The sequence below is a fragment of the Eurosta solidaginis genome, chromosome X (assembly GCF_040869045.1).
Source record: "Eurosta solidaginis isolate ZX-2024a chromosome X, ASM4086904v1, whole genome shotgun sequence".
NCBI lineage: Eukaryota > Metazoa > Arthropoda > Insecta > Diptera > Tephritidae > Eurosta > Eurosta solidaginis.
The window spans coordinates 75,391,258-75,407,812 of record NC_090324.1 but is presented as its reverse complement, the minus strand read 5'-3'; the positions used below and the strand labels follow the sequence as shown (position 1 = coordinate 75,407,812).

General features: G+C 39.6%; 1 pseudogene; it reads left to right on the top strand.

Annotated features, from left to right (window-relative positions):
* Window positions 1-13,148: 13,148 nt before the first annotated feature.
* LOC137235014 (congested-like trachea protein) lies at window positions 13,149-16,213 on the top strand (annotated as a pseudogene).
* Window positions 16,214-16,555: the final 342 nt, after the last annotated feature.

Genomic DNA, 16,555 nt, shown 5'->3' with positions numbered 1-16,555 from the left:
GTTCACAAAAAGTTAAATATTGCAATAAAGATGTATGCAATAGTATTGTATAGCATATAAACCGAGTTGCTTATTATTATTTACAATCACTGCACGTAAATATATTAACAAACAACCAATAATAACAAACAAGCTATTTAATTATTTGTTTACACTGTTTTCTTTATTTATTTTTGTCAGGTGTTTCCCAGCAATATTGCCAGCTTGTTAAAACGATGTTATTCCGAAAAAATTGCACTGCAAACTTTTCCGAAATAACAAAAGTAACAAGTGGCTATACTGGCTACGTATTGGGCTTGACAGTCTCAGTGAATACGTAGTGACTACGTAAGAGAACGAACGCGAATACGTAAGAAGTTATAAAATACGAATTCTGGGTGAATGTGAATGTGAGTGAATGCGACGCAAACATTCACGGTGTCACGCAGTAGTTTCCGCACCTACCTTACCACACACACATTCATGTATAAAATAAAGTAACACTGAATTCATGGATGGCTACGCATGTAAGCGTGGATAATATTAAGTTGTGTTTTTAATTAAAGTTCAAAAGAATTCACAGAGTTTAATGAATAAATTTAAAAACAAAAATATATTTATTGAAAATTACTATCTTTGATAGCTGAAGGCTAAACTTTTCTTCACGGCGGCTACTACACGACTCTTCTCTCTCGTTTTGGTACATCAACGACAATTGTAGCGTATGTAGGGTTGTCGTAGGTTTAGATCAGAGTCGTATTACAATGACATTTTTAGTGTTGGATAGAGGTTACGTGGCAGCTCGGCCTTTCCTGACTAGATATCGGCCTCGATGTCTTCGTCGCTTGAATCGTCGATATCTAATTCTGGGCAAGTGCTACACCACGGTTTGAATTTCTTTGACGTGGCTTGATAACCAGGTATATCTTCGATGAGGTATCTATCGTTGCCCAAAACTTTTCGATTAATATATGGGCCACGATACTTCGGCTGAAGTTTTCGTGATTTGCCTACAGACGCTGGTTCGTTCTCAATGACGACGAGATGGTTTTCGACCTATATCTTCGGTTTTGCATGTTTACGATCAAATCTCTGCTTCCACTTTTCATGTTCGTTGCTTATATTAATTGCGGCTTGTTCGTGCTTATCGGCGATTGTCGTTGTGGGTTTTGTTTCTATATCATCCTGAATTGCGGCTATAATTTGATTTTGGATAACGTCTCGAAGGTTGAAGTCAAATACAAGTTGATTCGGGGTAAAACCCGTTGTTGAATTTTTCTGGTAATTTACGGACCATTGCAGGTTTCGGATCGTTAAATCCCAGTCTTTAGGCTCTTCTCTTGTTGTTCGTATAAATGAAAGTATAAGCTGGTTGGTGCGCTCCACCTGACCGTTTGCTCTTAGAGTGCGCACTGCGGTTTTTATATATTGTATGTTGTTGTTGTTGCAATAAGACTCAAATGCTTTGGACGTGAACGCCGTACCCCGATCAGATACGATCTGCGATGGAAGTCCAAAGCAGCTAGTCATTTCGTTGAGTGTTTTAAGTACGTGCACCGTTTTTGTATCTCGAACGGCTTTAACTATGAGAAATTTGCTAAATGAATCGAAAATCGCGAGTGCGTAGCAATTTCCACGTTTACTTTTTACAAATGGATCCATGTGGTTGATATGTATTCGATAAAAAGGAATTGGTTTAACTTCGCTGTAATGGAAACTACCTTCGGTTTTTCCTGAGCGTTGTTTCTTGAAGCAGCAATCGACGCATTCGGAAATATATTGCTTTACATTACGCATTTGCGGAAACCAATACGCCTGCTTAAGGCGCTCTAATGTTTTTTCTACTGCTTGGTGCCCTACTTGGCATGACAGTATTTTAATACACGCCACCGTACAGCTTTTGGCACTACAAACTTAAGTCCATCTGGCTGTTTTCGGTAGTCGATGATTTTGAAGTTGATATTCTAGTTTAATTTGATTCGCTTCAGCAGCTTTATTTGTACCATTCAAAACAGATTTTATGTTGTGCAATTTTTTATCCTGTAGTTGCATCGTTAGCAACCAATCCTCTACGTTTGCGGTTACATTCAGTACTAACACGGCTGGTTCAATTTCCCTACTGGGTTCGTTTGGCATGCGGCTAAGTGCATCAACATGTTGAATTCGGGAACCCTGACGATGAATACATTCGAAATCGTATTCAAGTCGCTTAAGCTACCATCGAGCAATTTTTGGCTTAAGCTCCTTGTTTTCTTTAACGTGTGCAATAGCAGAGCGATCTGTAACTACACGGAAACGCTTACCTAATAGGTATATTCGGAATCGCTCCAAAGTTTCTACAACAGCTAGAACTTCGAGTTCATAGCTGTGACATTTACTTTCGCTAGCGGTACAATGACGACTATAATAAAAAACAAGTTTCCAATTTTTCCCGTCTGATGACTGCAATAACACGCCTGCAAGCCCTACGCTGCTTGCATCTGCATGAACTTCATGTTCAGAATTAATATCGTATAATGCGAGGGTAGGCTCAGCTGCCAATATTTTAATGAGCATAGTGAAAGCGTTTTGTTGATTTTTCCCCCCTACAAAAGTGTCAACATTTTCTTTGTGCCAAAGTTTTGTTAAAGGTTTAGCGATTAGGGAATAGTTTTCAACAAACTTACGGAAGAATCCTGTAAGGCCAAGGAATCTTCTTACTTCTGTTATATTTTTGGGTTTCGGAAAATTTAATATAGCATTAATTTTTGTCTTACCAGGTGTGATTCCATTTTCATCTATAACGTGTCCCAAATGCTCGATTTCCTTTTCTAAAAATTTACATTTGTCAATGTGTAACGTGAGATTTGCTTCTCTTAACAAAATAAAAAAATTTTCGCAATCGATTTAGTCCTTCTTCAACCGTTTTGCTCGGTATAATCACGTCATCTAAATACACAAGCACTTCGTTTGCTGACATTTTCAACACTATATTGTTCATTACGCACTGAAACACATTTGGCGCATTAACGAGACCAAAAGGCATTCTATTAAATTCATAATGTCCCTCTGTCGTAACAAACGCGGTACATTTTTTTGAATTTTCTTCAATTTCGACCTGGTGGTACCCCATTCTTAAATCGAGGGTTATGTATTACCGGCTAACTGAGCATGGGAAACTGTTGTTTAATGGTTATTTTATTTAAACATCTATAATCAATGCATAACCGATGATCACCACTCTTCTTGTCAACGAGCACGACCGGTGAAGAGTATGGCGATTCACTTTGACGTATAATATCGTTTTCGAGTAATTCCGAGATTATTTTCGTAATAATAGGTCTTTTCGCGAACGGCACGCGATATGGTTTTAGACATATAGGTAATTCAGTATTCAATTTAATACTCATTTTGGCAATAGCACATTTTTCAATTTCGGAAACATTATTCGCGAATACATCGCCGTAATTGTTTATCAGTTTATCAAGCGTTTTACGTTCATTTTCGTTTAAATCGCCGCACGCGTTAATCATTTGTATACGTTCAATTGTACATTTGTCACCTCCGATAACTAATCGTTTATCAGCGCGACATAAAACGTCTTTACCCATAATCACATTTTCTTTCATTAAATTATCGTCAACCATTAGTAAGTCAGAAACAATTTTATTGTTATCGATCACAAGAGGAACTCTTACTTTTCCCGAGCAAACGTATTCACCACCCGCAAAGCCGTGTAGTTTGGTGTTATATTCATCACACACTCCTACTTCTTCCGCGAATGATTTTTTTATTAGAGTACATGTACTACCCGGATCCACGATGGATTTCGTTTCCTTTCCGTTTACTAAAATAATTTTTATGATATTTTCAGATTTTCCACACTGCATTGTATTTTCTAAAATTGTATTTATATCTTTTGCCCCCGATGGACACCCATCGATGGCATGCGACGTACGATTGCAATTAGCACAACGTGGCTTTTTCTGCGGCTCTGGAGTAGAATAATACTCGAACTCTGCACAATTATAGCACTTTATATTTTCCAATAGTACCTTTACACACGGCGTTGTCTTTTGTTTGTTTTCGTTTATATTCGATTCACGCGTATTCGTACTATTTCGCGCCGGTTGCACAAAGTTTTTCGTTTTCTTTTTAATTGTCTTCGGTTCATTATAAATGCAACAGCTTACAATATCACGGAGTAAGTCTTGACAACACTTAGAAATTTTTCTTTTTAAATCAATATCGTTAATTGCATTAACAATATGGCGCACAATACAGGACTCCGGTAGTCCACCTTTTGTTCCAAGCGCCAACATTCGATAATAATATTCCGTCGGTGTCTCCGCGTTTTGACGTTTCGTTTGAGATATTTTTAAATCCACGTCGGCTTCGTTGTCGATATGTGGAAAATCTGATAAAAACTTGTTCACAAATTGTGGCCACGAAACAAAAACGCATTGTTGCGCGTCGATACACAATTTGGCTGAACCACGCATTTTTTGTTGTAATGCAAAAAGTAAAACACTTTCAGTCCATTGACACGTTTCTTTCAATAGTTCTACACGTTTAACAAATTGTCGCGAATTCAACGATTCATCTGAAGTCGGATCAAAAATTGGTAACAGCTCAATTATGTCACGTATATGATTTTGATAAGGCGAATTATTATATAAACCGGGAGTGTAATGCCCATAAGCATATGGCACATTTTGTAATGGCACAGCATTACGCACGTTGCTGTATGACACTGGCACACTGGTATATATTGCATTATTTTGTATATTTTGATTTGGCACAGCACTTGTTGCATAACCCGTATTTGCCGATTCCCATTGCCAAGGAATGGTTTGCGACGTACGCGGTGGTATATAATTTGACGCGGTAGTGTACACTGCTGCTACAGGAGACGACGATATTAAACGCTCCAAATTTCTTGACACGGCATTCGGTCTTTGAGTAGATAATTGGAAATGCAATTCCGCTATGTATGTATGTATGTATGTATTTATTTAATGATCAAAATTATTAGTACAATAAGATTTGAGGTCTTTTATAATACAACATGAAAGGAAAGATAGTTATAAGTAGTAGTACAAAAAGAAAATAAACAGTTGCATGATACTGATATAAACAGATATATATATATATACATATATATATATATATATATATATATATATATATATATTGTAAGCCTATCCATAAAACCTAATTGGTAATTTATTCTAGTATCGTGATCAAATACACGGCCAGTCTACATACTATTATCAGAAAAATAGTTATAGATAACATTCTTATAGTTGCTCTTACTTATACTATTTCTTATAGCATTGGGAATAGAATTCCAGGTACGTTAGTGTTCACGAAGAATAGTCTAGTCGACGCAACAGATTTAAATGTGGGTACTACTATTGTCCTTTCTAAATTAGAAACGCGCTGTATTACCGAATCGTTTTGCATTAACGTTTCTTCATCGCTTTCATTATTTTCGCCATTCATATGCTGCATTAAACGTTCTACCAATTCGTTTTTCCGTCCGGACATAGACAAACCAAATTTTTTACATTCGTTTTTCAATTCTTGCACCTTCATTTTTCGTAAAGACATTTGGCACTTTTGTTTTGATTATTATAATATGTAAAATCAAACACTTTCAATCGTGGTAGCTAATGCACTTATTAAACAGAGTGAACACTATTACTCTGATAATCAGTTTCTCTTTTTTGTTTTGTTTTGTTTTTTCCTTATTCGCACAAAATCTAATTAGAATTTTGTCTTTCATATGAGAATGTAAAAGAGATCGCAAGCTTTTACTTCAGTTTCATCGTTTGCTTTTAACTTCATTCGTACAAAAGCACTATTATGTTCTGTCTAACTTATTTTAACTTGTTGAGAGTGTAAAAGAGATCGCAAGCTTTTACTTTACTTTCATAACTTGCTTTAACTCCATTCGTACAAACGCACTATTTTGTTCCCTCTAACTGATTTTAACGTGTGGTATAACGTGTGGTAAGGTCGTCTTTTTTCTTTACATGCATTTATTTATTATGCACGAATATGCGTGTAGTGAAAATTTGTGTAAATTAACCGATGTAACTTTGACCAAGTTCGTTTTGTAGCTTAAACGCTGCTACTTCCAAAAGTTCGGATACATACCGACCTTATTTCAAATCGCGCACGACAAAACTGCCTTCGCGATGGACAAAGCGTATGCCCACAACAGCATAAATACACGATTCGCAACGTTTATTGCAAGTATCACATGCAATCGTTCATGGGAGTCTCAATCACAAATACATATGTATATACGTACATATGTATATTCGTTTTAAAGCATTTTGCACATGCTTAACGTTTGTACTTTGCAATCTGTTTCTTTTAATTTAAAACGATTTTATTTATTTCTTTTGCTTTATTTTTATTTGAACAACCTCTGTGTTTCGCTGTCACCGGAAGAAGAAGTCCCCAGAGCAAAAGCGAAGTTGGCTGCATTTCCGCCAGCAAGTGACATTTACCATCTGTCAGAAATGCATGGTATAATAAAATGGGTGACATGACAGATTAAATATAAGTACATTACAACTCGGCCAATCTGACTTAGTGATTGACCTCAATCAGCTGAGATTGTGTGACCTGTTGCAGTTGGTGACTGAAGTGGGTCTTGTTCATCATTATTAGGCAGGCACCATTTACGAATTTTCATAGCTTCAACAATGCCGTCATATGGCAGATGTGTCAGTTGTTATCTATATCCCTTATGACATAACGATCTTTCGGTAGTACTTTGTGTATAACATACAGACCCCTATATTTTTGAACGAGTTTCTTATTAGTTCCTACCGTGGTATCCACGTGCCTAATGACTACAAAATCTCCTACTGAATAGGTTTTTGCCGGAACACTGTGTTTCAAAAAATATTGGTAATTATACTCGTGAAAACGTTCTATATTCCTAAGTGCCTTTTGCCTATTTTCCCAGGTTTGCGAATCTACAAGTTGAGAATACTGACGACTGCTAATACTGCTTTCAAGTGAAATTTATGGAATCGTATTCTCTTTCCAACAACGGACTCCGGCTTAACGCGTCTACATGGCCCAGATTAGCTCCAACCCGATGCTGAATAGAATAATCAAAATTTTCCAGCTCCAATGCCCACCTAGCTATTCTTGGATTGATCTGTTTCTTATTTAGGGTCATAGTGAGTGAGTTTCAATCTGTTATGATTTTAAATGGCACACCTTCTAAATATATTCTAAATCTGCGGGGAGCATATATGATCGCTAGGGTTTCTAGCTCAAAGCTATGATATCTAGACTCAGCTGGTATAGTTGTTTTGGAAAAGTACGCTATTGGATGAAATTTCCCATCATCCTGCTTTTGTAGAAGCACAGAACCCAAGCCCTGACTGCTTGTATCGCAATGAAGTTGTGTTTCACGTTTGCGATCATATATTGCTAACAGCGGTGAACTTACTAAAATATTGCGAAATTCCTCAAATACCTTGAAACATTCCCTTGAAAACCTAAATTCAGCATCCTTGCGTAGTAAATCTAAGAGTGGCTTAGCGATTTTAGAAAAAGAAGGGACAAATTTTCGAAAATAAGAAAACAAACCGATATAAGAGTGGAGCTCTTTATGATTCATTGGGACTGGGTAATTCGCAATTGCCTTAATATGGATCCACGAAGGCTGTATGCCTGAAGGGAAAACTTGATAACCCAAATACTCAATGACGTTGTAGCAAAGCTTGCACTTCCTAAGCTTAAGTTCCAAATTTTTTTCCTAAGTCCTCCTAAGCACTTTACGTAGGATCTTAATATGACTTTCAAGATCACTTGACGCTATTAATATGTCATCATTATACACAATGATTTCTTTTGCATCAATTAGGTCTCGGAAGATGTTTTAGACAAATCTCTGAAAATTAGCCGGTGCATTCTTTAACCCAAATGGCATTCTAAGGTACTCGAATTGCCCATGTGGTGTGACAAAAGATGTTAATAGAATAGATCCCTCATCCATTGCTAACTGATTGAACCCATCTTTCAAGTCCAAGAGAGTGAACCACTTTTTCCCCGACATATAATCTATACAATCGCCTATTAGGGGCAATGGAACATTGTCGCGTACTGTTTTCTTTTTCAAAGATCTGTTATCGATGCACATACGAGTTTCGCCACTCTTTTTTTTACCAGGAAAATCGCAGAAGCATAAGGGGAGTTACTAGGTCGTATAATTTCGCGTTTCTTTAAATCATCAGTGATCTTTTATACCTCTTCCCTATCCTTAAACGATAATCGTCTTGGCAAAGAATAGAAAGGTATATCATCCGTTGTTCGGATTGTCATTTTATAGTCATACGGTTTTTTTTTTTCACTTGATGTAGGCGATAAATATTCACTAGACAACACTTCCATTACTACCCCTCTTTCTCGTTTAGCCAAACTGGGGCCTATATCTATTTACGACTGAAAAACACTTTCATCTATTGCTCCTATCTCTTTCACAGCTGAATCAAACAGATCCGTCATATCATAGGGGTAATTGCCCATTTCTTTTGAGTCCTGCTTATTATGATCAAATCTGTCATATACTTCACTTAATGTAGGCTTATTGCCATCTAATTTAAGACTTAAGTCACCATCAACAAATCTATTAATAATCGAATCAGATATATGGTTTTTCGGATCTTCTTTATTTAATTCAGTATTTCTAGAAGGTACCTTCTGTTTTACGTTTTGATTAAATTCATTTGATATTTCATTTAATTGCATTAAGTGAATGTTAAATTTTTGCAAAAAATCTCGACCAAGAATTAATGGAAGAGTTACAGTTTCATATGGAACTATTATTACATTAACATTTTCAATTAATTTACGAAAATAAATTGCACACAATGCTGTGACAAAAGAATATATCCTTCTTTTACCAACGCCAACGAATTATGTAGCCTTTGCCCGAAATGACAGCTTAACAAATTTTTCAGCAACTGATCTTTGCATAAGGCTAATAGAACTACCGGAACCGAAAAGAGAGATGATATTTGTAAAACCTGTACATCTGTTTCGATTTTTATCGTAAAAGACCACACTTACCTCTTGGTGAGATTCTAAAGGAACATAGTCATCCATGGATAAGGCTGCAACTTGAGATGTTTGGGTTTTCTTCTTTGGACAATTGCGATGCATATGTCCTAGTTGGTGGCAAATAAAACTTGACCCGGCTGGGCGTTGCGGCTTTGGGCAGGCACTCTGATAATGCCCGAATCGCGAGCAGTTGAAACAACGTACAGTGGAAAGATCTTCAGTAGTGTTTGCCTTTACTGCGGTATTTGATACCTCTGTGCTCAATGGTTTGCGCACACCAACGCTGTGACGACGTTGCTCGTAACGTTCCATTTGGTGTATGAGTTCGCTTATGGTATTAGCGCCATACAAGTTGCTTATATTGTTGCTGCTGTCTGGGATTCCGTCCACTATAATGTCTACCAACTCCTGCTCCACTATATCCGTTTGGGCAGCGATTGATTGCATTGCCACCACATGACTGACACACGATTCTGACAGATTTAATTTGCGTAAACGTAGCTGGCGATAGACCTCCTGTCGAGAGCAATTACGGCGGAACATTACGCATAATAAAAGCTTCAACGTGGAGTAATCCGTTAGGCCTTGGTTCAAAACGAATTCTTTCGCTGTCCCAGTCATGCATCGGCGCAATGCTGGGCATTTATGTCTTTCATTGTAGTTGTTAGCATCAGCATAGTCTTCAAACTGTAAAAACAACCGATTTATATCGTAGTGATTGTCGCCACTAAACTTCGGGACTGCTGAATCAAGTTCGTCGAAATGGATCTACTTTCCTATGCGCACCACCGGGCCAGACTCCAATTGCTAGACTACACCTTGGAGCTCCATTACTTCTTTACGTAGCTTCAATAATCTTAACTGCTCTTTAAGTTGGTTTGTTTCTCCACTTGATGGTGTGGCTTCAAGGCCAACAAATACGTCAGAAGAAATAGTTGGGCTTATGGCATAGTTTGCAGCGGATTCATTCATATGAGGCTGAGTGGAACCATATCAGGCAACGTTGTTAGTATTCTCACTGGACATTACGACGGTCCCACCAGAGGCATCGGACAGCATAACAGCGGGTGAATTATGATGTACAACAGTAATAGTAACAGCAGGCAATGTAGTGGCAGGAACAGCGTTAAAACACGCAATGTAGTGGCAGAGGCAGCGGTAACGGCAAGAAATTTAGTGACAGCGGCAGCAACAGGCAATTTAGCAGCGGTGACAACATGCGCTATAGTAACAGCGGCAGCGGCAGGCAATTTGGCAGCGGTAAGAATAGGCGCCATAGTGGCAGAGGTAGTGGCAGCAGGCAATGTATTGCCAAAAGTACTAGTTACAGCTGTCGATGAAATGACAGAGGCAGCAGGAGCACCAGGAGCAGGCGGAGGTACAACGATGGTGCTATTTTCAGAATCCTTAGGTTTTCTTTGTGTACCTGTAGATTTTTGCTCCACTGTCGATGCGCTTGATGTATTAAAACATGTGAACGGCATTTTGACTTTTTTTCTTTTATGGTTCCAGTTTTCCTTCTAATATTTATTTATGCATATAGAGGGTAGCACCCCACACCCACCGAGTTAGTTCGGAAACTTACGAGAAGTGGTAAAGTCCGAATCGGATGGGTCATATGCCGAGTCCGAGCAAAAGTTCAGCCGAAACGATGCTTTAACTGTCTCGAGTTCGGACACATAGCAAGAAACGGCGGCACCGAATCCAATCTCAAAGGCGTTTTCTTTAAGTGCGGGGGCCAAGGGCACGCGGCGAAATCATGCACTAACGCGCTTAAGTGCTTATTGTGCGCTAGAAGAGGGCTCAGCGGAACAGACCATCACACTGGTGGCTATAAGTGCCCAGTATATAAAGAAGCGGTCCAGAAACAAAGACCTTTATGAGATTATTGCAACTTAATCTTAACCATTGTGAAGCAGCCCAGGACCTTCTGGCACAAACAGTTTTGGAGTTGAAGATTGACTTAGCACTTCTTAGTGAGCCCTACAGAGCGAAGACTGCGAATTGGATACAAGACGAATTGAGCAAGACTGCTATTTGGTCCTGCAGACATAATCCCTTATATGCGAAATTAATACTTAAGGAACGAGGATTCGTATGCGGTAAGATTGATGGCATTTACGTTTACAGTTGCTATATACCACCTAGTACGCCGCTGGACGCGTTCGAAGAAATCGTCGGGAAAATAGCCATGGATGCGACGTTGCGGGAGCGTTTTGTCATCGCGGGAGACTTTAATGCATGGGCCATAGAGTGGGGCTCACAGAGAACATCTCCCAAAGGGAGGGCTCTGCTCGAAGCATTTGCATGCCTTGATGTAGCGCTCCTTAACGTGGGTGGGCAAAACACCTTCTTAAGAAATGGGTTCGGCTCCGTAATCGACATAACGTTTGTCAGCGCCAATCTCTACAGGTTGGCTGAGTGGAAAATCAGTGATTGCTATACCCAAAGCGATCACTCAGCGATTGTGGTGGACATCAACCTCGAGGGGGGAGGGCGGCCCACTATACAGCCACCCCTAAAAAACAGAGGTTGGAATATCAATACTTTCGACCCCGACATATTCAAGCTAATGTTGACAACAGTCGAACATAGAGGAAGTGCTAACGACATGGCGAATAAATTAATGGCCGATATTAGAGCAGCATGCGATGCGTCAATGACTAGAAAGCCCAAGCGCAAACCACATTGTTCCACATTTTGGTGGAACGAGCTCATACACTCCCTAAGGAGAGAGTGTATTCAGGCTAGGAGGCGCTATCAACGAGCCAGAGGGAGACCGGAATTTCTAGAGTGCAGAGCTACCTACAAAAGAGCGCGACTCGCACTTAAGAGAGCAATAAAAGATAGTAAGTGCGAATGCTTTCTCAAGCTTTGCGATGACGTCGAGAATGACCCTTGGGGCACAGCTTATAAATTGGTTTTTAAGAAACACAAAGGAGAGGTGATGCCAACATGCCCCTCTTTTCTCATAAACGTGGTAGATACTTTATTTCCCACGCAAAGGGAGCTAGTGTCTCCCACATCAGGCGCCGTACTATACTCATTTGACGAGGTTACCGTCGTCTAGGTCCTTCAAGCGGTGAATAGACTGCAAGACCGCAAGTCCAGACGGGGTACCAAACAGAGCACTCAAACTAGCTCTCACTTATAACACGCCAACATTTGCGGAACTATTTAATGCATGCTTGGCTGAGGGGACATTTCCTACAATATGGAAACGACAAAAGCTGGTCCTGCTGCCAAAGTTTGGTAAAAATACGGCGGAACCATCTAGCTACAGGCCCATTTGCCTGCTCGACTCCGCCGGTAAGGTTCTTGAGCGAGTCCTCTATAATCGACTCGAAAAAGAAATTGAAGATATGGGTGGTATTTCCGATAACCAGTTTGGGTTTAGGAAAGGAATATCCACCATCCAAGCTGTGAACATGGCGAAGGAAGTGGCCCAAGAAGCCATAAGTGGCACCCGATGGCTCGAGGGCTCTAAGGAATATTGCCTTATCGTTACTTTAGATGTAAAAAATGCCTTCAACACTGCCAATTGGGCAAAAATTCTGGACACGCTGGAGCAGATAGGCATATCCCTTTACCTGCGTAGGATCATACGCAGCTACTTTGAAGGTAGCGTGCTGGAATATGAAACGGCTGCTGGAGTAGAAAAGCTTCACGTCACAGGCGGTGTTCCTCAAGGCTCCGTGCTCGGTCCACTGCTTTGGAATATTATGTACGACGGAGTATTTCGACTCAAGGTACCCAATGGGGTGAAAATTATCGGCTTCGCGGACGATATCGCATTGGTAATCACCGCCAAGCACCTAGGCGAAATATGCGCCAAATCTAATACAAGCATAGCGATGGTTCAATCGTGGCTTACGAAAAATGGACTGCAGCTGGCGGAACAAAAAACAGAGGCTGTACTCATATCAAGTAGGAAAAGGGTGGAGCAGGTCACTATAAGGATCGGCCGCCATGACATCGACACACTGCCTGCAATAAAATACTTGGGGGTTGTGATAGATAGGAGGTTGTCATTCAAATCCCACTTAGAGTATGCCGATGGAAAGGTAGCAAAAACCGTAGCAGCATTATCTAGGATAATGATAAATGCAAGAGGACCAAAGCAACGACGGTGTCAACTTCTAGCTGGCGTTGTAAAAAGCCAAATACCAATTGTTGAATGCATGCTACAAAGCAAGGTAAAACGGTCAGCGGCGTGCGATGTAATAGCGGAAATAATGAAGTGTATACGAAGTCTTGAAAGGCTACGGCGCAGCAGCGAACATTGAACAGTCGAGTTGCGTGGGTGGATAACAAACTGCTAAGGTGGAGGGGATCGAGCTGAGCACGTATTGGATGCAAGGCCTCCGTACAATTAGCGGCGTGAGAGTGATAAAATAAGAAAATACCGTAATATATGTAGGTAATGTAATAGCAAACCAGGCGACGGATTGGAGACAAGGCCTCTTCAACCGTTCGAATATTGCCCCAGGTGAAGGAATAAAGCACGGATTGGAGACACGGCCTCTTCAACCGTGCGACCAAAAGCAGTCAACATACACGCAACGACAAACCTACGGATTGGAGACAAGGCCTCTCCAACCGTAGAAACAACGAGTATGAGGGTAAACGTCTCACATGTAATCAGAGTTTATACTCGGATTGGAGAGAAGACCTCTCCAACCGGTGGAAGTACGAGGAAAGCCCCGTTACGTATTGTGGAAAAAAAAAAACCAAAAAAAAATGAAATGAAAAACGGAAAAACCTATTGAAATAAAAAAAAATTCTATTTATACATATATAATTTATTTACACATATATACATATATAAAAAACAAAACCCTACAATACAAGTAGTCGAACGCACAAGCATGCCACAAGCACTATATGCACAGTGTTTAAGGTAGGCTTGCAAATATTCGTAGAAGTGGTATGCGTCAAGCATATTCAGGTAGTAAGCAGGGCGTGTCAGTCCCAGCGTTAACCATATCGCGGCACTATCTAACTACAGCAACGTGACCCCGACAGACGTAGAGCTTAGTGCTCAACCTAACCTACCTCCCGACGGAATACTTGACGGTAGTACCGGGGTGTAAATGGTACTCAGACGGTAGGAGGTTTAGTGCGGTTAAAGTCCCACACTGACTATGAGGATTTCGATGCTTCCTCCTCGTACAAAAAAAAAAAAAAAAAAAAACCCACACCTGAGGATACAATCTGTTTCTTTTAATTTAAAACGATTTGATTTATTTCCTTTGCTTTATTTTTATTTGAACAACCTCTGCGTTTCGCTGTCACCGGAAGAAGAAGACCCCAAAGCAAAAGCGAAGTTGGCTGCATTTCCGCCAGCAAGTGACATTTACCATCTGTCAGAAATGCATGGTATAATAAAATGGGTGACATGACAGATTAAATATAAGTACATTACAACATATAATGTTATATATGCAATTATCGAACTTTTCACTACAGCACTTCACTTCATTTATATGAATAGCAGTTTTTCTTATTTTCTTAAACGTTTGCGGTTGAAAGGGAGTTCGATCCCTACTTCTGAATAATTGTCACGCAGTAGTTTCCGCACTTACCTTACCACACACACATTCATGTATAAAATAAAATAACACTGAATTCATGGATAGCTACGCATGTAAGCGTGGATAATATTAAGTTGTGTTTTTAATTAAAGTTCAAAAGGATTCACAGAGTTTAATGAATAATATTTTAGACAAATATATATTTATTGAAAATTACTATCTTTGATTGCTGAAGGCTAAACTTTTCTTCACGGCGGCTACTACACGACTCTTCTTTCTCATTTTGGTACATTAACGACAATTGTAGCGTATGTAGGGTTGTCGTAGGTTTAGATCAGGGTCGTATTACAATGGCATTTTTAGTGTTGGATAGAGGTTACGTGACAACGGTGACATACATAATAAGGGCCTTAGTTTGATTCACAATAAGGCCCGTATTATGTATGTCACCGTGAATGTTTGTGTCGCATTCACTCACATTCACATTCACCCAGAATTCGTATTTTATAACTTCTTACGTATTCGCGTTTGTCCTCCTACGTAGTCACTACGTATTCACTGAAACTGTCAAACCCAATACGTAGCCAGTATAGCCACTTGTTACTTTTTTATTTCGGAAAGCTTTGCAGTGCAATTTTTTCGGACTAATATCGTTTTAACAAGATGGCAATATTGCAGGGCAAGATAATTGTAAATAAATAAAAACAGCGTAAACCAATATTTATGGTACCAGCGCAAGAACGTAAAGCAAATCCTTTGAAGGCCTTTTTGAGTCGCGGATTTGGTTGCATATACAATGTACACTCAAGACATCCATTGGACACCATTAAGGTTCGCCTCCAAACAAGGTCCAACTCCGCTCCTGGTCAACCGCCTTGTACAAGGGCACTTTCGATTGTGCTGCCAAAACTATAAAGAATGAAGGCGTCACAGGCCTATACAAAGGCATGACTGCACCACTCACAGTTTAGCGCCCATATTTGCTTTATGCTTTGCTGGTTATGCATTGGGTAAACGCTCGCAACAAACAGGTGAAAATGCAAAGCTAACATACACACAAATTGGAATTGCTTGCTATTTTTCCGGGTTGATGTCAACCGTTATTACAGCGCCTGGTGAACATATTAAATGCTTATTACAAGTGCAGCAATCGTCAGGTGGCGAACGTAAATACAAGGGTATGTAAGATACAGCCTCGAAATTGTACAAGGAAGACGGTATACGTAGGTTATACAAAGGGAGCTGTGCGACGCTGTTGTGTGATTTACCCGCAAATGCTTTCTATTTTCTCACTTACGAGTATATTCAAGATAAGGTCAAAGAGCAAACTGGCAGCGAAAAGATAAGCATCGGTACAAAAATGTTTGCTGGTGGTGCAGCGGGTATAGCATATTGGATGGTGGATAAGCCAGCTGATGAACTCAAGATTGCAAACAGCTCCCGCAGGCAAGTATCCGCGTGGCGTGCGTAGCGGCTTCGTGGATCTAATGTGTACCGATGGTCCTTTGGCTTTATATCGTGGTGTCACACCAGTTACGTTACGTGCCTTTCCCGTTATTTCTGCCTGCTTCTTTCGCATCCAGATAGCAAATAATGCTTTCGAGGCTATCGGCGCTTTAATAAAGTAAAGAATTTAATCTAAAAGACTAAAAATAATATTTTTTATAACAACATAGTCTATATAGTGCATTTATAAATCTATGCAATTTTCACTATCTTAATTTATATAAAAAAAATAATTAAGTATTTTACGTATGATTATTGCTATCATACTGAATTGTTGTAACATTATTAGTGTACACAACCTATATACATAGCCAGAAAAGTATCAAAATGATGAGATAGCTGAGCAGCTATTTGGAGAATTACAACCAAAACAGCCAAATCATAAGCAGCGCTTATTAGAGGCATGGCTAAGTTCTTTCAGGAAAAAGCTAATTTTCATATTTATTATATTGTTTTGTTGAGTT